The sequence below is a fragment of the Momordica charantia genome (assembly GCF_013281855.1).
Source record: "Momordica charantia cultivar OHB3-1 chromosome 6 unlocalized genomic scaffold, Mcharantia_2.0 BLBB01000006.1, whole genome shotgun sequence".
Classification (NCBI taxonomy): Eukaryota; Viridiplantae; Streptophyta; class Magnoliopsida; order Cucurbitales; family Cucurbitaceae; genus Momordica; species Momordica charantia.
Genome location: NW_028275164.1, coordinates 17895324 through 17917107, shown reverse-complemented (window position 1 = coordinate 17917107; position 21784 = coordinate 17895324). Strand labels below are relative to the sequence as shown.

The 21784-nt window shown below is 48.7% G+C and overlaps 1 long non-coding RNA gene across 1 annotated transcript; it reads left to right on the top strand.

Annotated features, from left to right (window-relative positions):
* Nucleotides 1-1624: 1624 nt before the first annotated feature.
* LOC148210828 (uncharacterized) lies at nucleotides 1625-4605 on the top strand. The gene is made up of 2 exons (XR_015791431.1): nucleotides 1625-2342; nucleotides 4371-4605. It is a non-coding gene; the product is annotated as an uncharacterized LOC148210828 (long non-coding RNA).
* The last annotated feature ends 17179 nt before the right edge of the window (nucleotides 4606-21784 follow it).

Below are 21784 nucleotides of genomic sequence, written 5' to 3'. Positions count from 1 at the left end.
AGAGCCCACTGCCTTTGTTACCGACCAAGGGCTGTATTGCTACAACGTCATGCCTTTCGGTCTGAAGAATGCCAAGGCGACCTATCAGCGGATGGTCAACATGATGTTCGCTAGACAAATCGGGCGCAACATGGAGGTGTACGTGGACGACATGTTGGTGAAGAGCAAGCAGACGAGCTCACATTTGGCCAACCTGGCAGAGGCCTTCAGCGTACTTCGGAAGTATCAGATGAAGCTCAACTCGAGCAAGTGCGCCTTTGGGGTATCGTCAGGAAAGTTCCTCGGGTTCATGGTCCACGAACGCGGAATTGAAGCAAATCCGGACAAGATAAGAGCAGTCCTCAAGATGGAGGCACCGAGGAATATTAAGCAGCTACAGAGGTTGAATGGCCGTCTGGCAGCCCTGAATTGCTTCATATCTCGCTCCACTGACAAGTGACACCCCTTCTTCCAAACGCTAAGGAAAAAGGGGCGGTTCGAATGGACCGACGATTGCGAAACAACACTCCAGCAGTTGAAGCAGTACCTCAGCTCGGCTCCGTTGTTGTCCAAGCCGGTGCCTGGCGACGTTCTCTACTTGTACTTGGCTGTGTCGGAAAATTCAGTGAGCTCAGTACTTATCAGGGAGGCAGAAGGGCGACAGAGCCCTGTTTATTACACAAGCAAATCGTTGACCGAGGCCGAGGCTCGTTACCCCTATGTTGAGAAGCTAGCTCTAGCCTTGATAACCTCGACGCGTCGACTACAACCATATTTCCAGGCACATAAGATAATCGTTCCGACAAACTTCCCCTTAAGGCAGATTTTCTACAAGCCCGAAACGTCAGGTCGGCTGATGAAGTGGACCTTAGAGCTTAGTGAGCACGACATTGCCTTCGAGCCCAGAACGACATTGAAAGGTCAGGCAACCACAGACTTCGTCGCTGAGCTGACCCCACCCAGGCAAGGGAGCAATGTCCGTGACCAGTGGACACTCTACGTGAATGGTTCATCCAATGAGAAAGGTTGCGGGGCAGGCATGCTGCTCCTCAGCCCCGGTGGTCTTCGGTTCTAGTACGCACTCCGATTTTGTAACGCCCCGCGTTCTCTGACTCGTTTATTTTAAGAGATAAATAATGTCTTTGGATTTTTCCCTAAGTTGATAACTTTAATTCTTGGATCTTCTAACTTTGAAATTCTAATTTTTGACTAAATTAGAATTAAGTTTAATTTCATTGGATTAAGATAATTTAAGTTCTCGACCTGTGTAGGAGATTTTTTAGTTAAATCTTAAATTCAGGGGTTTTAGGATTTTCCTTCGTAAATTCTACTCTTCTTTGAATTATTATTCTTGGCTATTAGAGTTTAAGTTAACTATTATATTTCGGGTTTCTTGTTTTGGGCCGTTAGAACTATTTGAAAATAGAATTCTAGTTTCCTCTAGCCCATGGGCTTTCCATTAGAGTTGGGAGTTGGGCTTTTCATTTTTTAAAACTAATTAAGAGGATTCTTAAAAAAAAAAAAAAAAAATTAGGATTGTGGGCTTTTTGGTTTAAATGCAAAATAAATAAAATAAACAAAAGAAAACCCTAGTTGGCCCTCTCTTTCCCTCTTCTTCCTCCCTTTTCCTTGTAGCCGCGCCCCCCCCCCCCCCCCCCCCCCCCGATTTCTTCTTCCTCTTCTTCCCCAAATCAGCCGCCAGACCCCGTGGGATTTCTTCTCCGGCGAAGCAGAACACGGCGGCGGCCTAACTCCATGCAGCTCTTCGGTGACTCTCCGTGCAACGTGCGACGTGCAACAATGGCGTTTTCCCTCGTCGGCGGCTCGAGCAGACAGCAACTCCGACGTCGATTGGCGGTGCATCATCGCGAATTTGCAGCAGTGTGACGTCTCCTCCACAATCGCACGACCCACGGCACGATGGCTCTCCGACGACCCTCCACGACCGGCCGACACACTCCACGAACCCGCAACCAGCACGTGAATCAACGCTTCGGTGACCCGTTTTGTGATTCCAAAGCGAGCAAAAGTATTCCGACGCATTTTGGCATTTACCCATACCAAATTGGAGCTCGATTCGTGATACCCATCCTTGTTCGAAGCTAGATTTAAGTTACCCATTACTTTTCGGTATCAAACCAGCAAGCTCGAAGCTTCTCGAACCCGGATTCGGCAGCTCAAGCCTCCTCGGCGTCTACCCATTTCAAACCCAAGAGGTTTTATGGTGAGATAGTAGGTAACGGGTCATCTAAATTTACTTTCGAGGCAAACTAAGTGTTTCTAACATGATTTCTAATCAAGTTTGGTTTGCTTTTGGATTTAGGAACCCTTCGGCGAACTTGGTAGCGCATTAGAACTTTGTAGTAAGTAGTTCTTACTTGGGGGATGTTTGTTGATTGAATATGTATGAATTGTGTGATGCTTTCGGGGTGCTTATTATTTATTAATATGTAAGTTAATTGTGTCTTATGAATATTGGCTAATGGTTGTAAGTAGTTTCTTACTGAAGGAGTTGGTTGTTGTGTGCTGATATGATATGGTTGTTTGCTCGTGTGCCCATGTGTGATATTTGCATGTTGCTTGTCATTGTTAACATTTAGTAAACGTTATTGTTGATAAAACTGTTGATATATCTTGGGAAAATTATGTGGTTGTGTGAATAAGTTGTAGCCAAGTAATCTTGGATGACTATGATTGAATAGTTGTTATGTTCTAATTGGTTTCCATGATGAAATATGTATACCGGTACTATAATCTGTTGTTTCGAAAGCGTATTGAATATTTATGAGAAATCGGTTGTGTTTGATGTATGCTGGGTATTTATCAATTATATTTTGGTTAAGTGGTTGATTGTGCTTTTTCTGTGAACGATGCCTGCTGAAGCAGTTGGATCATGTTGGACTATTTTAGATTGATTGGCTTTTACATATGATCATTTTGGTGTATCGCATATTGGACTGTTATGAGATTGTTAATGCATGAGGCATGGCGTAGTAGCAAGTAGGACTCTTATGAGAATTTTGGGACATAACAAAGTAAGTAGCACGGGGGCGGGTGCGTGCGTTGATGTTTGTTATTTGGTTGCCGATGTGTTTTTTATGATGCTTAATATTGGTAATGATACGTGGTTGTGCAGTGTAACTCTTGTTTATGTTGTTTTGTATGCCTGGTTAGTGTTGAATGTCCGTCGGTGATAATAGTGGGAATTTTGTATTGTTGAACTGCTGAGATCTGTTGTAGAATGATGTATGATTGTAGGGAATGTTCGTTAAGGTGAATTTATTTTGGAAATGTTTGTTGTCTGAATTTGTATGAAGTGTTTGGCGTGTCTCATGAGTTTTATTATATCTAGCAGTGCTTATTGAATATGGACGTTGGATATTAAGTGTTTGGATGAATTGTGTTGGACTCCAATCGTTTGCAATTTGTTGACTATGCTCTGTTATGACTAAACTCACTGTGGCGCTGTTGTTAAGATTTAGTATGTTGTGAAAGCATGTTTGGTTTATTGTTTTGCTATTAGAATGATGTTTATGTTGTGGAAGCATGCTGAATTGTGTTGGTGAGCTGAGAGATGCATTGAAATCATACTAGTGGTGATGTTGTTGATGGGCGTTGTGGTGGTTGGTGCTGTTAGGGAAGTAGTACTGAAATCTTGGTTGGAGGCTAGAAATGTTATGTGGGATTATAAAAGTTATAAAGTGAATGGGTGAGTGTCAGGGCCTCGGGTATAAATGGTCGGGGGCTGATACGTCACTAATTGGGTATCGAGGCCTCGGGTATAAATGGTCGGGGGTCGATACGCCAATATTGGATAAAGATGAGCGTCGGGGCCTCGGGTATAAATGGTCGGGGGTCGATGTGAGGAGTCTTTCGAAAGGAGAACTATTGGGGCTTGGGTATAAATGGTCAAGGGCCAATAGATTGTAAGACATCGAGGCCTTGGGTATAAATGGTCGAGGGTCGATGCAGAGTTCAATGCCTCGGGTATAAATGGTCGAAGGCCGATGCTGTAGGGTCGGGGCTCTGGGTATAAATGGTCAGGGGCCGACTCTGCTCGAAGGAGTTAACTGTGGAAGGCTAAAGTAGCTGTGATAAGCGTTGAGATACTTGAATGTTAGGGAGACTAGAGGTTAGTACTGGTAGTCAATGTGTTCCTGGTTGTGGTTGTCACCGAATTTTATAGAATGTGTCTATGTTTGAATGCATAATGTGTTGAAAAGCATGACAATGAATGTTTCATGATTTGGTGGAGCATGATGTGTGTATGTTGATTCTTTAATAAGCATGACACGTTGTTCCTTGATAAGTATGCTGTTTGTGCGTGACCCTTCAGATAAGGGCTGCTTACTGAGTACTGTGGTTGTACTCATCCCTCTTTTCCCCTCCAGTTTGCAGGTATCGAGCTAGCTTGTGGGATGGTGATGGCGAGGAGGAGGCTTGATTGGAAAGACCATTAGCTATTCTGTGTGCAATTAATTTCTTTTAGTTAGGATAGTTGTGGCTACGTAATCTTGTAGTTGAGTTGTTAGTGGTTGGTTTTTGTTTAGTTTATTGTCTAAAGGATGTTGTAAGGTTGCCGATTCATTGTTCTTTTTAGAGCATTAATTTTGTTGTCTTCCTCAACTACGGGATTGTAACCTACCTAGGATATTTATGAATACATTTGTTTAAGTTGATTGTACTTGAATTAGTTTTTGTTTCATTGCCATTCGAGATGTTAATATTCGTTTAGTGAATGGTTTATAGTTAGGAAAGGTTTTCTGGACGGGTTTGGTTAATGTGAAGTCGGCATTAAATGGTTTATCTGTATAGGAGGCGAGTTTCTCTTAAATCTTTAGTGTTGTTTTTCTAATTGTTCAAGCTCTCGTGAGTGTTAAAATTAGAGTAGCGCAGCGGAAGCGTGGTAGCTTTATTGCTTAGTATTGTTGTGAAGGTACTTCTCTTGTTTATGTGAAAATTTTAGGTAGACTTAGTAACGGTCCCTGTTTGGAAATGGTGAAATTCCTGGGGCGTTACAGGTTCAGTTTCCGAGCTTCCAACAATGAAGCCGAGTACGAGGCATTGATAAATGGACTGAAGGTTGCCAGAGGAATGGGCGTGAGCGACTCTTGATTCTCAGCGATTCCCAACTGATCGTCAATCAAGTTACCGAGGAGTACCAAGTGAAGAATGCTCGTATGGAGAGGTATCTGGCCAAAGCCCGGGGGCTCCTCGCCCAGTTTGAGGGCTATGTGATTCGCAGGTGCCGAGGTCCGAAAACTCCAACACCGACGCATTGGCTCACCTAGCCTCGACATATGAAACCGACCTACCGAGAACGATCCCAGTTGAAATACTCGCCGAGTCGTCCATCGACCAGCCTGAACTAATGGAGATCCAGTCAGCTCAGCCTACATGGATAGACCCGATCAAGAACCTCCTGGTCAGTGGCTCAGTCCCTGCTGACCCGAGCCAGGCCAGAAAGCTCCGACGTCAAGCTGCCCACAACTCGATGTAGGGAGGCAAGCTCTACAAGAGGGGATATTCCCTACCATTACTGCGATGCCTTGACCTAGAGGAGGTGAGGTACATTATGCGCGAGATTCACGAAGGAGTTTGCGGAAACCATGGAGGGGCTCGGTCCATGGCTGCGAAAGTCGTCCGCCAAGGCTACTATTGGCCGACGATTGAACGCGACACCAAGGAGTTTGCCAAAACATGCGACAAATGCCAACGCTTCGCGAGCATTTTGAGACAACCCCGGAAATGCTGATGTCAATCTCAAGCCCTTGGCCTTTCGCTCAGTGGGGGATAGATCTGATCGGCCCACTACCAACGGGGAAGGGGCAGTTGAAGTTCGCCATAGTAGCTGTAGATTATTTCACCAAGTGGGTGGAAGCGGAACCTCTGGCGTCTATTACCGAAGGGAAGGTCGTCAGCTTTGTATGGAAGAGCGTAATATGTCGGTTCGGTATACCGAACGCCATCATCACCGATAATGGAAAACAGTTCGACAGTACCCGATTTAATCAGTTCTGTCAACAGCTCGGCATACGCCACCTCAGCTCGTCTCCGGCCCATCCGCAGTCTAACGGGCAGGTTGAAGCTGTCAACAAGATCATCAAGCGTGGTCTGAAGACAAGGCTGGAATCCCTGAAAGGTCAGTGGGCAGAAGAGCTGTCGGAGGTGTTGTGGTCCTACCGAACTACACCCCGCCGATCTACTGGCGAGACGCCGTACAGCTTAGCTTTCGGGTCGGAGGTCGTCATCCCTGTGGAGGTCGGCATGCCGATGCCCTGAGTTGAGAATTTCGACACATAAACCAACAGTGAAGCTCTCCTTGTGAATCATGACCTACTCGAGGAGAAACGATCTCACTCCCAGCTCAGACTAGCAGAATATCAGAACCGTATGGCTCGGTACTACAACGCCAGAGTGAAAGTCAGAATGTTCAAGCCTGGTGATCTCGTGCTCAAGAAGGTAATGCAGCATGTCGGAGCACTCGAGCCGAACTGGGAAGGTCCGTACAGAGTCTTGGAAATACTCCGACCTGGAGCGTATATGCTATCCGACCTCAACGGGAGACAACTCCCCCACCCATGTAACGCCAAACATTTGCAAGTTTACTATCAATGAGACGTGTGTAATTCGACGTGTAAAATCTCATTAGTTAATGAAAGCCGATCTCCAATGACTTGTGCAATATTTGATTATATTCGTTAGTGTCGTCTACTACTACCGAGCTATGTCAAATAGGGGCCAAGGAAGCCTACGTGGTATGACCTATGCTAAAAAACCTACACTAAGTTGTGTTTTTACAAACATCCAAAGCAATGGTCAACTCGTAGGAACCTAGCTATCCCAAAAAACTTTGTTGAGCACACCGCCGAGCTGAACTGTTCGGCTTGTAAGCCGTTGTGTAGGAAAGAAATTATCAAGACTTGAAAAAGCTCAGATAATGAGATCAAAACTAAAGCTAAAATTTAAGTAAATTTTCTCTTTAAACTTCTCTAAGTATTGGAACTTCGGAAGGAGTAACTCAGGTCTGAATAAAGCTGCGTTTCATTAAAAGAAAAAAGCTTGGTGGGGAGCCGAGGTATATATGCCTCGGCTCAGTACAATGTTTCGATTAATAAAGATGAAGAAAAGAAGCGACAGAAGAAGGAGACGATCTACTCTTGCGGAGGGTCAGCAGGACTGCTAGTGCCTGCGTTGGCGTCAACAACCGCAGTGGCCTCGGCCTCCTTACCGACGTCAGAAGGTCGGTCGGCCCAGATGGACTCGTACTCTTGCTCGACGGCGGCAACGGCCTCCTTCGGACAAACGGCGTCGAGCTTGTTGACGGCGTAGTAGAAGCCCCTGTCCGCTAGATCACGAGCCAGGCCATCGAACTCGGGGAATTCTTTGACTTTCTTCTCCAAGTAGGCCCAGCTCGCCAAATTCTGCCGAGCCTCGTTCCAGCCTTTCTCAGCAATCTCGGCTCGTTGTCTGGCATTCTTCAGGTCAGTACGCGCTTGGGCTATTAGGGCCTTCGACCTATCGGCCTCAGCTTCCTTCTCAGCTCGAGCCTGGCCAACCTCGGCCTTAAGCTCGGCAATCCGCCGCTCGTAGGAGGCATGCGTCTCCTCTTCCTTCATGTCCCACCCTCCGAGCTCCAAGCTCATCATCGATGTTGAGAGGTAGGCATGGTAGTGCAGCTGCAAAGCTCGGGGTCAGATCCAAAGAGATATAAAAAAGAAGAAGGGGAAGGAAAGGAAGAGAAGGCACGAGCTTACCTCTGCAGCAAAAGCTATGGTCTTTCTCACCGCCTCCACAGGGTCCTCAGGCGCCTGAACAGCTCGCTCCACACGGCGGGAGCTGGAGGATCTGACCTTCGTTGCTGCCTCGTGGATGTTGAGACGAGAGAAGGCGAGCTTGAATGGTAGAGGAAGCTCGTTGCACTGCCGCCGACCCTGTTGAGAACCGTCCTCCGAGTCGACCATGATGGGGGGAGGCAGAGATTTGGAGTTAACTTCCTCGGAGGGAAGTGTCTCCCTCACTCTCTTCCTTCGCAGCAGTGGAGTAGCCGACTCCTCGCCACCAACAACGGTCTGCAGAGGCTGAGCCTAAAGGGCCTGAAGTTTGGCCAAGTTCGCCATCCCGGGGGTCGGGACATCGGCACTGCTCATACGATGGCGAGCCTGGGGAGTCGCTTGAGGAATAGACGGGGCCGAAGCTCGCTGTCACTTCGTGCTGCTAAGTGCGAGGAATTTTGAGGCCATCTTTGTAAAAGGGATGAGATCAGTAAACCAACGAGCAAAAAGTGACGAGGTTAGTGACGAACGAGCTAAATGTTTTGGGAGGAAGTTACCTTTAGGGGCTTTCCGCTTCTGTGAGCTGCGTTGTCGAGGTTTGGGGAGCTTCTTAAACTCGTCCGGTTGGTCGTGAGAACTGAGATCGCTGGAGAAGAGGTGGGAGTTCGAGACGAGTGCTTCACCACACAACGCGTACTTTAGGCTTCGACCTTGGGCTCGCCTGATGATCTCCCAAGACTTGTTGTTGATCATCGGAAGGGGGATGGCAGAGCTGCACCATGAGACCTCGTCAGAAGCAAAGACATGGAAATAAGAGACAACATAGATCATACCTAAGACACTCACCTACGTCTCCAAACTCTACTGGGACTTGGCAGGTCGGCTCACCCCCTCCGTCCCTCAGAAGCCACTCGCCAGAGACGAGGAACCAATACTCCTTCCAATTTTTGTTAGAAGATGGGTTCCTAATCAGCTGACCTACGTTCCGCCGAACTGAGAGGTAGTACCGACCCTCTCCCTCGTTAGAGGCTTTGACGGTGTGGGTCACTAAGAGCTGGTCTACCGTGAGCCGATCCTCATCCTCGTCTCGGAGGACCCACCACAAAACGTAGGCTCCGAGCACGGTAGACCACCCATTAGGGGAGAGCTGAGCTGGAGCGAGATTAACGGCGCTAAGGAATCTTTGAATAAAGGGATGAAGTGGAAGCCTAACCCCCCTATTGAACATCTGAGGATAGAAACTGACGAAGCCCGGAGGAGGGTCGTCAAGATGTTCGTCGACGTGGGGCACCCTAAGCTCTATGGAGTTGGGAATGAGGCAGTTTTTGCGAAGCTCGGCTAATCTACCTACCGAGCAGGTTGAGGGAGGTAGCTCGGCCACCGGACCTAGGTCGGGGTTTCCTGAAGCAGATGCTACGTTGGGGATTGCCAAGCTACCCTCGGCACAAGGATTCCCTGAGGTTGTGGTTGGGTTAGGCCCCCCTACAGTATCGGCTGTACTGGACGAGCTGGACGGCTCAGACCGGACAACTCACTGGACGAGCTACTCATCGTCAAACCTGAATGGGAGGGCTTAAAAGAACTATCTAAAGAAAGAAGGAGAGAGTACCTGACTTGGAAACGGCCGAGGTACACGAAAACTCGAGAGTGAAAAGTGAAAAGTGAAAAATGAAAGACTTTCGCCTTTTATAGGACAGCTCGGAAGCGTAAGGGCCGTCCGATCGAGGGGGAATCAACAGACAAGATTTGTCCACGCCAGGCGGTCTCCATGGCGACGTTTGAGTTCTCGAGGCAGGAACTAGGGCTGACGACATTAGTGACGTCACCCACAGACGCGTGGATTCGGCCACCTTTGCTTAGCTCGAACTACTTCGCCGAGCCGACCTACGCCACGCCGAAGTGGAGGCCAATGTTGAAGGCGAATTTGGACCTGCCACGTGTTGCGATCAGAGAGGTAAGTCAAACTGACGTGTGGATGAGATTAGAATTTTTCCTAAGATTGTTCAGGTCGGCGGTCACGGGCCGATCTGAAAGGGCGAGCCGACCTGAACAATCTTAGGAGTCCGTAAACGTGTTTCTTCCGAACCCGACAACACGTCGTATTTTTAGGGTGTGTCAGTGTCGGGCCCAGTTTCTATAAATAGAAACCTTAGCCTTAAATGCAAGGTAGGCAATACTAGATAGACTCGGCAAGTTAGCTCGGACTATAACTGACTTGCTCGTCGAAGTGCTAACTTTGTTTTACAGGTCTCAAGAGTGTTCTGGGGAGGTGTTGGGCAGTTGGCCGTAGTTCATCCCGAACGTTCCGATCTACGTTATCATCAATTTCGAGCTCAAATAGGTTGGAAAAGGAACAAGTGCATAGAAATCTTTAAAGAATGAGAGAGAGAGTAATCAAATGAATTTCATTCTAAGACACAAATTTATAAAACAGTTTGGTTCCAAGATCGGTTTTTCAGTAAACCAAGAAAATGTGTATATATATATACCACACACATCATAGAACGAAGAAACATGAACCACCCATAACCTATATATATATATTGTTAAAAAGCTCAAATAACTTGTTTTGAAGCCGTTTAGTAACCGTTTTCTTTTTTTTCTTCTTTTTTTTTTTTTATTTAGGTTTTTGCAAAACAAACTTGTCTTTTAACCGATTCGATTTTTTGTTATATGTTTTTTTAAAACATTTTTTAAACTTTAAAGTAAATTTTAGAATCTCTTTTGTTTTCTCTTCTAATGCTAAACATTTTTTTAACTAATCTTTTTCTTTAAAATTTTTCCTTCCTTAATTTCTCTCTAAAAAAATATTTCTCTCTCTGTCTAAATTTTCAGCTCTAGTGGTACTTTCATTTTCTCCTAAAATTTCATCTCTATATATTTTTATTTCTATCTTTCTTTTTAACATATAACCCTCATATATGATTTTTGTTTTTTCAAAACAGAAAACATAAAAACCAAAATCTAAAAATATAAATAGTTATGAAATAACTCTTAACCCTTGTTTGTTTTTTTTTATCCAAAATTTTCAATTAAAAATCTGAAGTTTTACCTGAAAAAATAAAATCTAAAAAAGATATTAAATTATATTCTTTTTAGTATATGTGGTGCATTTTATTAGTAAAAAATGATAAAATAATATTTTGATGCATATTTTGTAAAAGATAGAAATAGACAACGAACCCAGTGGAACTATTTGGTTATCTCATCATTATCAATGCTTGTTGCTCATTTCTTATTTTATGATCTTGTTTATTATATTTTTAATTAGAAAAAAACAAAAACGTATTTTGATAATTACTTTTGTTTTCTCAAATTTTAAACAAAAAAAAACCAGAATTTTACTCGAAAAACAACTTTGTAGGAACAAAAATTCAATATTATTACGTTATTTTAATATTAAAAATATTTATTAAATTATACATTTTATAACCAAAAAAATATTTCGTTTATATTTTTTAAATACCTGAAACACAAACAAGAATATCATTTTTCCTTTTTCTAAAAATTCTTAAAAAAAAAATTTAGATGAGAAACGAAAAGTAGTAAATCGACGAAATGAATCCGCCGAAAATCGGCTTCCAAATTTCTAATCAACCAACCAGGAAGTAAACATTATCCCTCTGTTTGGAAGCTGAGAAAACGAAAGAAAAGACGAGGCGTTCGTATTTTCTCAAAAAGAAAATAAAATTAGAGAAAGTAAAATCTTACTCGACACAAGGCCACAGCCGCACAGGCCAGAGTGAGCTTGCTTTTCAGAAATGCCTGATAGTCCCCGGAATCCGCCTGAATCCGCGGCGGTCCTAGATTAACCGATTCCGCGCCGGTGCTTTTCTTCGTCGTCGATTTCGTTTTCTTTTCTTTGTTAACTTCGCCATTGCGGTTGCAATCGCGATCGTTCGAATTACTCTGTTCCTGTGAAATCTGCCTTGCATTTTCTCGGAATTCATTAGCATCGACGCTGTTTATGCAAGGATATGCACAACAGTGTATTTCAGATTGCAGCTCGAACTCGGCCTCCGGACCGATCTGAATACTTGGGCGGACCTGCACAAAAAGGTGAGCACTCCGACGATCAAGTCAGTATAGGTCGGATTCCCAGTTTAGTTCGAGGTCAGAAATCATCGTACCTGATCGTGGAGTGAGGTCCTCTACTTATGGGCGGTAGTCCCGCTAATCTCGCGACGGTTACACCCGGTAATCTCGGGACCGTCGGTTACACCCGGTAATCTCGGGACCGACGGTTACACCCGATAATCACGCCGCTGACAGTAGCTCACATCGGCCCCTACCGAGCTTCCCGGTAGGTTGGACCTCGGCCAGGTTCACCTCGGCCCTCATACTTAGCATCTGTCAACGCTAGTGGTGGTAATCTCGGCGGTCTGAGCTGGGCATGACTCATGAGTCATCTTGAAGCACCAATAGGGGTCCTCCACGTGTCCAGGGTATTCTCTTCCCCAAACATTGGCCCCCTCTCTGTCTGGTCCGATCTCGACCTGGCAGAGAAGTTCATTCGACTTGCTTTGGACGCGTGGCGACTTCCTATTCGTGGGAAAATATAACCGTTGCGGTAGATTTATCGTCGGAATATTCAAATATTCCGACGCTTCGGATCTTAGGGAGGATCCTAGCCGCTCGTTGATTACACGTGTACGGTGGGGAAATTTTTCCGATGAGCTATAAATACCCCCAATCCTTCAGGTCATACCTTACGTTCCCTGAATTCTTGGAGTTCGATCTGAAGGTAGCTCGAACCCTTGGTAGGTCGGTCTCTTCCCTCACTTTCTCTTTCGAACGTAGTTGCCATGTCGTCCTCTTTTAGCAGCAACTTAGGATCCGATGAGGATTTAGCTCGTAGGTTAGAGTCCGAGCTCGAGGAGATAGAAAACATTAGGTTCTCCGATGACGGGGAGGATAGTGATGCCTCCACCTCGGGTCAGGGTTTGGAATACCCTTCTAGGATACCTGAGCACTACCTCGGATCCCTTCGTAGGGGGTTTGCTATCCCTGAGAACACCCTCCTTAGGATTCCGGAGGAGGGGGAGAGAGCTGACAATCCTCCAGAGGGATGGGTCACTCTCTACTTCAAAATGTTTGAGTACGGCCTCAGACTTCCCCTTCACCCTTTCGTCCAAGAGTTTCTTTTCCGAACTGGGCTGGCTCCGGCTCAAGTGGCCCCCAATGGGTGGGGTGTCATTTTCGCTTTGGCCATCCTTTTTTGGCTACGAGCTCGGGATAGTGAAGAGGCCGAGCTGTTAGACGTAGACCAGCTCCTCGCGTGCTTCGAAGCGAAAAGGATAGCTAAAAAGCCTGGTCGGTTCTATATGTGCGCAAGGAAAGGCGCAGGCGGTATAGTTAAGGGGCCGACCTCCATCAAGGGATGGGTGAGGAAGTGGTTCTACGCTTCTGAGGAATGGCTTGCAAAGGACGAGTCAGGTCGTTCCTTCTTTGACGTTCCCACTAGGTTTGGGAACCTAGGTACGGAGTAGTTCTTACTTCTTGTGATAACTTTCTTTCTTGTTATTCAGGTCTGACTCAAATTTTGTCTTTGTGCAGTTTCAATCCGACCAGTCCCCGAGCTTACGCAAGCCTCCTTCGACACGCTGAAATATTACAAGGAGCGTTTTTCGAGGGGTAGGAAGGTCGGAACCTTGGTGACTGACAAGCTGCTGCTTGAGTCCGGGCTGCTAGATTACAACCCCGCAGTTCGTCCAATTGAATCCTCAAGGCCAAACTCCGAACTTGGTATGCCGAGCTTGCTTCCCTCATTTTTCCTCTAACCTTGTGTTGACCCCTGTTTTTATTTTGCAGCCATGGTTTGCGGATTTGCAAGCAACGTGAAGCGCAAGTCCAAGGGCCGAGCCCATGCTCTTGAGGCCGCCCAGAGTTCGAAACTTGCCACCCCTGCTGTGGTAGGGCCAGCCTCGGAAGATCCAGCCCAGTGATCGAGCTGGAGTCTTCTGGGGGTTCTTCGAGGTAGAAGCGCCCCAGGGATCAGACCGAGGCGGTGGACGTCTCGCCCTTGGGCGAAGAGGTGAGGGAGGAAGTCCCTCTGAAGCGAAGGAGGAAGAAGAAGAAGACCACCTCCCCCTTGGAGGTCGGAGCTCGTGGGTTCTTGCCTGCGAGCTTCACAGATCGGGTGGACGATCCTGAGGCCAGGATGGGCGGGACGTCCGATGTGACGGCACAGTTCAGAGTTGAGCCGTCAAGTTCTGGAGTGAGGGACCAGGTGTCCCGCATCTCGGCCGCAAGTTTGGACCGCTGCCTAAGGAGGGCGTCCAAATTTGTAAGTGACCCAGGGTCCGTTCTGCAGAGGACCATCGACTACGCCGCTGAGGTAAGATTGGTGTTTTTGCTCAATTTACCTAACAGGTAGCTCGGTCTAACTTCTTATTTGTACCTTTTCTCAGGCGTTCGTTGCTTCTATTCAATCGGCTCTGGCCGTGAAGGCCGAGCTGGATGGGAGGGAAGTTCTGGCAGCGAGGGAGAAAGAGGAGTTCTTTGCTGCCTTGGAGGCTGCTTCCTCCGCCATGAAGGATGAGCTGCTGAAGGCTCACTCCGAGGTGGAAATTTTGAAGGCCGAAGTGGAGACCAAGGCCGAGCTGCTGAAGAAGGAAGAAGACAGACGCAAGGCCCAGCTCCGAGCTGCCCATGCTATCACCAAGGGCTTGGAGAAGGAGAAGTTCCAACTCCTCAAGAAGAAGGACGACATGCTCCAGGCGCTTGAAGCGAAGGAGGAGGAGCTGAAGCATGCGACTGCCGAGCTGGAGACGGTGAAGGAGCGTCTCAGCAATGGAGCCCGATTGGAGGAATCGTTTAGGCAACATCCTGACTTCGATGGATTTGCCAAAGACTTCTCTGACGCGGGCTTCAAGTTTCTCATGAAGGGCATTGCTTCCGACATGCCTGACCTTCAAATCGATCTCGGTGGTCTGAAGAAGAGGTATGCTGAGCAGTGGGCGTCTGGGCCTTGCGGCACCCCTGGCCCCCAAGCGTTGGTGGATAAGTACGTCAGAGATCTGGACTCTGACTACTCCGACCTCGAAGAGGATCAGGTCGGCACCACTCAAGAGGGCGCTCCTCAAGCAGGCTCTTAGGCGACCACCCTTCAAGAGGCTTTTCGCTGTCTTTCTTCTCTTCTCTTTTGTTTTTTGTTTGTAAGTGTCAGGGCAGAGCTGCAAGGTCTATAAGCCTTGGCTCTGCTCTCCATTCAATAAAGAAGCTTCCATTTGTTTTTACTTTGTTGTTGGCAACATCTATCCTTTCTTTGCTTTTTCTTTGAACTGCAGCCAATGTCACCTCGCACCTCTTACTTTTGAGGTCGCGCCTTCAATTAAAATAATTTGAAAGTTTGAATTTGAATCTCTGTCTAGCATTCAATGCATTGCACCAACTCTGGATTTTTTAACATCGCACCCTTAACTTAAAAACATTAAAAGGCTAAAATCCTAAGTCCGTAGCTATTCTTCATATCGTACATCGTACCCTCAGGTTTAGAGGCTTGATCATTTTGAACTTTTCACATCGTCCCTTTACCTTGAAGGTTTGAATTTTAAGTTCATCAGTGGTTTTGGCATCGCACCTCGTACCCTTAGGTTTTGGAGGATTGAATTTTAACCGACTGCTGGAATGTGATCGCGTGGGAGTCCGTGGCCCCCATTTAATTTCTGGTCGAACTCGGAATCATGAAATTAAATCATCACATTTATTCCGATCATAATTCTTTTGAAACAGTTTTTACAGATCCATTGAAAATCCTTTTGGCATTTCAAGGATAATAACGCTTCAGGTGCTCCGCGTTCCACGGGTGCGCGAGGGCGTCTCCTTTCAGATCGGCCAATACGTACGTCTCAGGTCGGACTATGCCCTTGACCTCAAACGGGCCCTCCCAGGTCGGATCAAGGGCACCCACATGGGTTTGGACCCTCCTTAAGACCAGATGTCCGACCTGAAAGGTCCGAGGTCGAACGCGGGCGTTGTAATGTCTGGCCAGTCTGTCCTGATATTCCGCCAGGCGTAGCTGGGCCATTGCTCTTCTTTCTTCCAACAAGTCGAGGTTGAGGAGCAGCTCTTCCTCATTTGCCGTAGGCTCGTAATGCTCTACTCTGTCAGATGGCATGCCGATCTCAACCGGGACTACAGCTTCGGAGCCGAAGGCCAGGGAGAACGGGGTCTCACCCGTCGATTCTCTTTGGGTGGTCTGGTACGACCATAGAACCTGTGGTAGCTCCTCGGCCCACCTGCCTTTCTTGAAGTCCAGTCTAAGTTTGATGCCTCGCTTGATGATCTTGTTGACTGCCTCCACCTGCCCATTTGCTTGCGGATGTGCGGGGGACAAGCTAAGGTGACTTATGCCAAGCTTGCTGCAAAAGTCTTTGAACTTGGCGTTGTCAAACTGCTTCCCATTGTCTGTCACAATGGCCTGCGGTATACCAAAGCGACATATGATATTTGTCCATACGAAGGACGTGACTCTGGATTCCGTTATGTGGGAGAGCGCCTCGGCCTCGGCCCACTTTGTGAAGTAATCCACAGCAACCACAGCGAACTTGGTCTGGCCCTTGCCCAAAGGGAAAGGACTAATGATATCTACCCCCACTGCGCGAATGGCCACGGGGCCGAGATGGGGGTGAGCAGCTCGGGAGGTTGGTGGATTATGGTTCCGTAGCATTGGCAATTGTCGCAAGTTCTAACTAACTTCTTGGCGTCCTGGCTGAGGGTCGGCCAATAGTATCCTTGTCGGATCACTTTGGCTGACAGCGACCGGGCGCCTGAGTGATTGCCGCACACTCCTTCGTGGATTTCTCTGAGGACGTACAGGCCCTCTTCAGGGGTTAGGCATCTCAATAGAGGCAGGGAAAAGCCGCGTCGGTACAATGCTCCACCTCGGACCACGAACCGAGCTGCTCGCCTTGCCAACTTTCTGCGCTCCTTGGGGTCTTGTGGTGAGTTGCCGCTAATGAAGTCCGCAATCGGGTCCATCCATGAGGACTCTGGAGCGCCGATCTCCATCAGATCTGGCTCTGAGATCGAGGGATTATCTAAGATCTCGACGGGGACCGACCTGGCCAGGTCGGTCTCGTACGCCGATGCTAACTTGGTCAAGGCGTCAGCATTAGAACTTTCTGCTCGGGGAACCCGGATTACTTCGTAAGTTCGAAACTGGGCGAGGTACGATCTGACCTTGCCCAAATACTTCTCCATTCGGGAGTCTTTGGCTTCGTACTCTTCCTTGATCTGGCCCACAACCAGCTGGGAGTCGCTGAAGACCTTAACACAAGATGCCCCCAATGCTCTAGCGATTCGCAGGCCGGCAATAAATGCTTCATACTCAGCCTCGTTGTTAGAAGTCCGGAAGCCGAACCGCAAGGCAGACTCAAATCGCTCGCCTCCTGGTCCGATCAAGAGGACCCCGGCCCCGCACCCCTTCTCGTTGGAGGATCCGTCGACCTAGATTGTCCACGGTAGGTCGGACTCGCTCAGCTCGGAAGGTGGTGTGAGCTCGGCTATGAAATCTGTCGCTGCTTGTCTTTTCAACGCAGTTCTGGGTTCGAACTGGATGTCGTACTCACTTAGCTCCATTGCCCACTTCATCAGGCGTCCAGAAGCTTCTGCCTTATGGAAGATGTTTTTTAGGGGCAAGTTAGTGAGCACCACCACAGTATGGGCTTGGAAGTATGGTCTAAGCCGTCGGGCCGAGGTGACTAAAGCAAGAGCCAACTTTTCCATTTGAGGGTATCTGGTCTCGGCTTCGGTCATAGCCTTGCTTGTGTAGTAGACCGGGTTTTGCCGCGCTTCCTTTTGCCTGATTAGGGCCGAGCTAACGGTGCTGTCAGACACTGCTAAGTACAATTGGAGCTTGTCCCCCGGCATGGGCTTGGCGAGCAAAGGTGCCGAACAGAGGTAGCTTTTCAACTGCTGAAATGCTTGCTCGCACTCCGCTGTCCATTCAAACGGCCCTTTCCTCCGTAGGACTTTGAAGAAAGGAAGGCACTTATCTGTCGATCTTGAAACAAACCGGTTCAGGGCCGCAATCCTGCCATTGAGGCACTGAAGCTGCTTCAGCGTCTTAGGTGCCTCCATCTCGAGCACGGCTTTAATCTTTTCGGGGTTGGCCTCGATTCCCCGGTTGTTCACCATGAAGCCAAGGAATTTTCCCGAAGAGACTCCAAAGGCACATTTAGCTGGGTTGAGCTTCATTTGATATGTCCTCAGAACCTCGAAGGCTTCAGTCAGATCGGAGAGATGCGACTTAGACTGCTTGCTCTTGACAAGCATGTCGTCCACATACATTTCCATATTCCGGTCGATCTGCTTGGCAAACATTTTGTTCACCATTCTCTGGTAGGTCGCTCCTGCGTTCTTTAACCCGAAGGGCATGACCTTGTAACAGTACAGACCTTGGTCTGTTATGAATGCGGTATGACCTTGATCTGGGACATGCATCTTGATTTGGTTGTACCCAGAGTAGGCGTCCATGAAGGTGAGCAGTTCGTGCCCGGCTGTGGCGTCCACGAGCTGATCAATCCTCGGCAGTGGGAAGCAATCTTTCGGGCATGCCTTATTTAAGTTCGTAAAATCTATGCACATTCTCCACTTTCCGTTAGATTTTTTAACTAATACAACATTGGAGAGCCACTCGAGATACGAAATTTCTCTTATGTATTCAGCTTTCAAAAGTTTGCTAACTTCCTCAACAATTACATCACTCCGCTCCTTGTTTATAGGTCTTCTTTTTTGCTTTACAGGTCGGAATGACGGATCTATGCTGAGGCGATGCGTCATAATTTTCGGGTCAATGCCAGGCATGTCCTCATGGGACCACGCAAAGACATCCGAGTTGGATCTGAGGAAGTGGATTAGCTCTTCTCTATCGGTGGCCCCCAGCTTGGTTCCTATGCTTACTTGCTTCTCGGGACTAAGCAGAGGAACAAGCTCGAGCTCCTCAGTGGGTGCGGCAAACTCCCTCCTCGACAGGTCGGCCTTGAACTCGAGCGTCCCATCCCTACTTGTGAGAGTTTCAAGGGCGCAGACCGATGAGCCTTTGAGTGCGGAGGCATAGCACTCCCTTGAAGCGGTCTGTTCTCCTCGGACCGTGCCCACGCCATTGGGGGTGGAATACTTCAAAACTTGATGAAGTGTCGAGGGAATGGCCCGAAATGAGTGGATGATGGGTCTCCCAAAGATGGCGTTATAGGCCGATCTACCGTCAATCACCACGAACTCAGCCATTTGGGTGACCCGAGTTTGGTCCTGCCCAAGCGTGACCGGCAAGTCGATGCAACCCTCTGGGATGACCGATTCTCCAGAGAACCCAACCAGCGGTGTCGGGCTTTTCTTCAATTGCGACCTCGTCCATCCCAGGGCGAGGTAGGTCGGTAAGGACAGGATGTTAGCAGATGCGCCTCCGTCTACCAGCACCCTCCTGACCACCACATGATCAATCAAGGGAGCGATCACAAGTGCATCATTGTGGGGCAGGTGGACCTCCTTCAAGTCTGCACCGTCGAAGGTGATTGAGCAGGTCGGCCTCTGCTCCCTGATGATGCACACCTCGCGCCTGGCTGCACGAGCTAACTCCTTTCTTTTATGTCCAGACTGACCCCCGCTTGGCCCTCCGAAAATGGTATTGATGACCGCAGGTCGGTCAGTGCGCCGGGGCGGCATCCTCGAACGCTTCCGCTCTTCCTTTTTCTCTGCCGAGCTGGTCCTGGGCTTTCCCACAAATTTCTTGAAGTAGCCATCTTGAATTAGATCCTCAATTTGGCGCTTCAACTCCCAGCAGTCCGACGTGTTATGGCCGTGCTCCCGATTGAAGCGGCAATACTTGTCCTTGCTGCGCCTCTCCGGGGCTCCCGAAGCTTCTCAGGACGTTTGAGTACTTTTCCATTCCAGACTCCTCGATGTTCGTTAGGATCTCGGAAATTGGAATCGTGGTCGGGGTGAAGCGTTCGTAAGGTCGGCTCCTGGTAGGTCCGTTCTCCGCCCTCCGATACTCAGCTCGGCCGCTGGAAAAGGATCCCTTGTCCTTGGACTTGGGATCTGCCTTTTCTATATCTTTTCCACTTCTGCCCCGGCCGATCTTTCGTTCTGGTCGGTCGGTTTTGGTTCGGAGGAGCTCCTGTCCATCGATGACTTTCTTCGCCTTCTGAAGCACCTCGGCGAAGGTGGCTGGGGCCTCCTCTCCAAGTTTCACCGTGAGGGCCTCGTCGGCTAGACCGGTGAGAAAATAGCACATGGCCGAGTCATCGGAGCAGTGTGCGACCTTCAACTGCTCCTCCTGGAATTTGGTGACATATTCTCGCAGCGTCTCACCCTCCTTCTGTCTGATGGTGGCGAGATGGGTCGCTGTCTTTTTGTCATAATTCCGAGAAGAGAACTGGGCGAGGAACTCCCTTCTCAGCTGAGAGTAGGTCGAGATCGACCTGGCTGGCAGTCTCCGATACCACAATCGCGCGCTGCCAGTAAGCGCGATCTGAAAAGGCGCGGCATTTGATTGCGTCTGATGCCGCTTGGAAATCCATGAGCCCTTCAAAGACCTCAACATAATCCTTGGGGTCTTTCGACCCATCATAAGGTTTCACGGTAGGAGCTTTGAACTTCGGAGGGATCGGTGCTTCCAAAACGTCCGAGGTGAAGGGCGATTCTCCCAAGTCGTCATCGTTCAGTGAACCTTCTTTCTGCTCACATTTGGCCTGAGCGTCGAGCTGGCCCCTCAGCTGGTCGAACTCCTCCCTTGTAATCACTCCTGCAGGAGTTACTGGGTTGCGAGAGGATTCAGCCTGCTGGTTGGAGCTCCTGTGTGAGCGGGATGGTGACTGTCCTTTTCGGAGAGATGAGCCTCTCTTTCTGTTGAGGTGTTCACGGAGGTCTCCTCTCGGGCGAGTGTGTCCCTCGCTCTCGTTGTCTTCGGGATGTTCCTCCACGACTGGGCCGAGGTGGGAACCCCTTTGCTCGAGTATGCCAACGCGCGTCACTCGGTTCTCAGATCGGGACCCTACGCCTGCAGCTAATATCATTTCGTTATACATTTCCTCCATGGACCGCATTTTCGTGCGCATTGCCTCCATTTCTCTCTGGAGTGCGTCCAAGTTCTCACTTGTCGTGGCCGGGGCTGGACCCCGGGCGCCCTTCTTAGAGGTTCCACCTCGGCCACGGGTGGCCTTAGATGTCCTTGGGGGGTGCGCAGGTGGTAGGACAGGCGCGGTGATTCGTGCCGACCTGCGGAGGGGTTCTGTTGCTAGGCCGTCGTGACCTTGCCCCTCTACCACTGCTGCTTCGACCTCCCTCTGGTGGGCATCGCTGGCAGCTAGAGTCCTTCGATCTGCCGTATTGGTCGAGTTTGCTGGTTGAACCATTTTCGCTCGCGTATTGGTTTAAAAGGATTGTGATGACTTAGATTGTCGTCCCCACAGACGGCGCCAAATGTTTATGCAAGGATATGCAAAACAGTGTATTTCAGATTGCAGCTCGAACTCGGCCTCCGGACCGATCTGAATACTTGGGCGGACCTGCACAAAAAGGTGAGCACTCCGACGATCAAGTCAGTATAGGTCGGATTCCCAGTTTAGTTCGAGGTCAGAAATCATCGTACCTGATCGTGGAGTGAGGTCCTCTACTTATGGGTGGTAGTCCCACTAATCTCGCGATGGTTACACCCGGTAATCTCGGGACCGTCGGTTACACCCGGTAATCTCGGGACCGACGGTTACACCCGATAATCACGCCGCTGACAGTAGCTCACATCGGCCCCTATCGAGCGTCCCGGTAGGTCGGACCTCGGCCAGGTTCACCTCGGCCCTCATACTTAGCATCTGTCAACGCTAGTGGTGGTGATCTCGGCGGTCCGAGCTCGGCATGACTCATGAGTCATCATGGAGCACCAATAGGGGTCCTCCACGTGTCCAGGGTATTCTCTTCCCCAAACAGACGCCGTGCAATCGATCGTCGGCCGGAGGCCGAGGCGGAGAAGCCGAGGAATCAGATACGGAGGCTTCCTGAAGGAATCTCCTGAAGGACCACTCGGATGT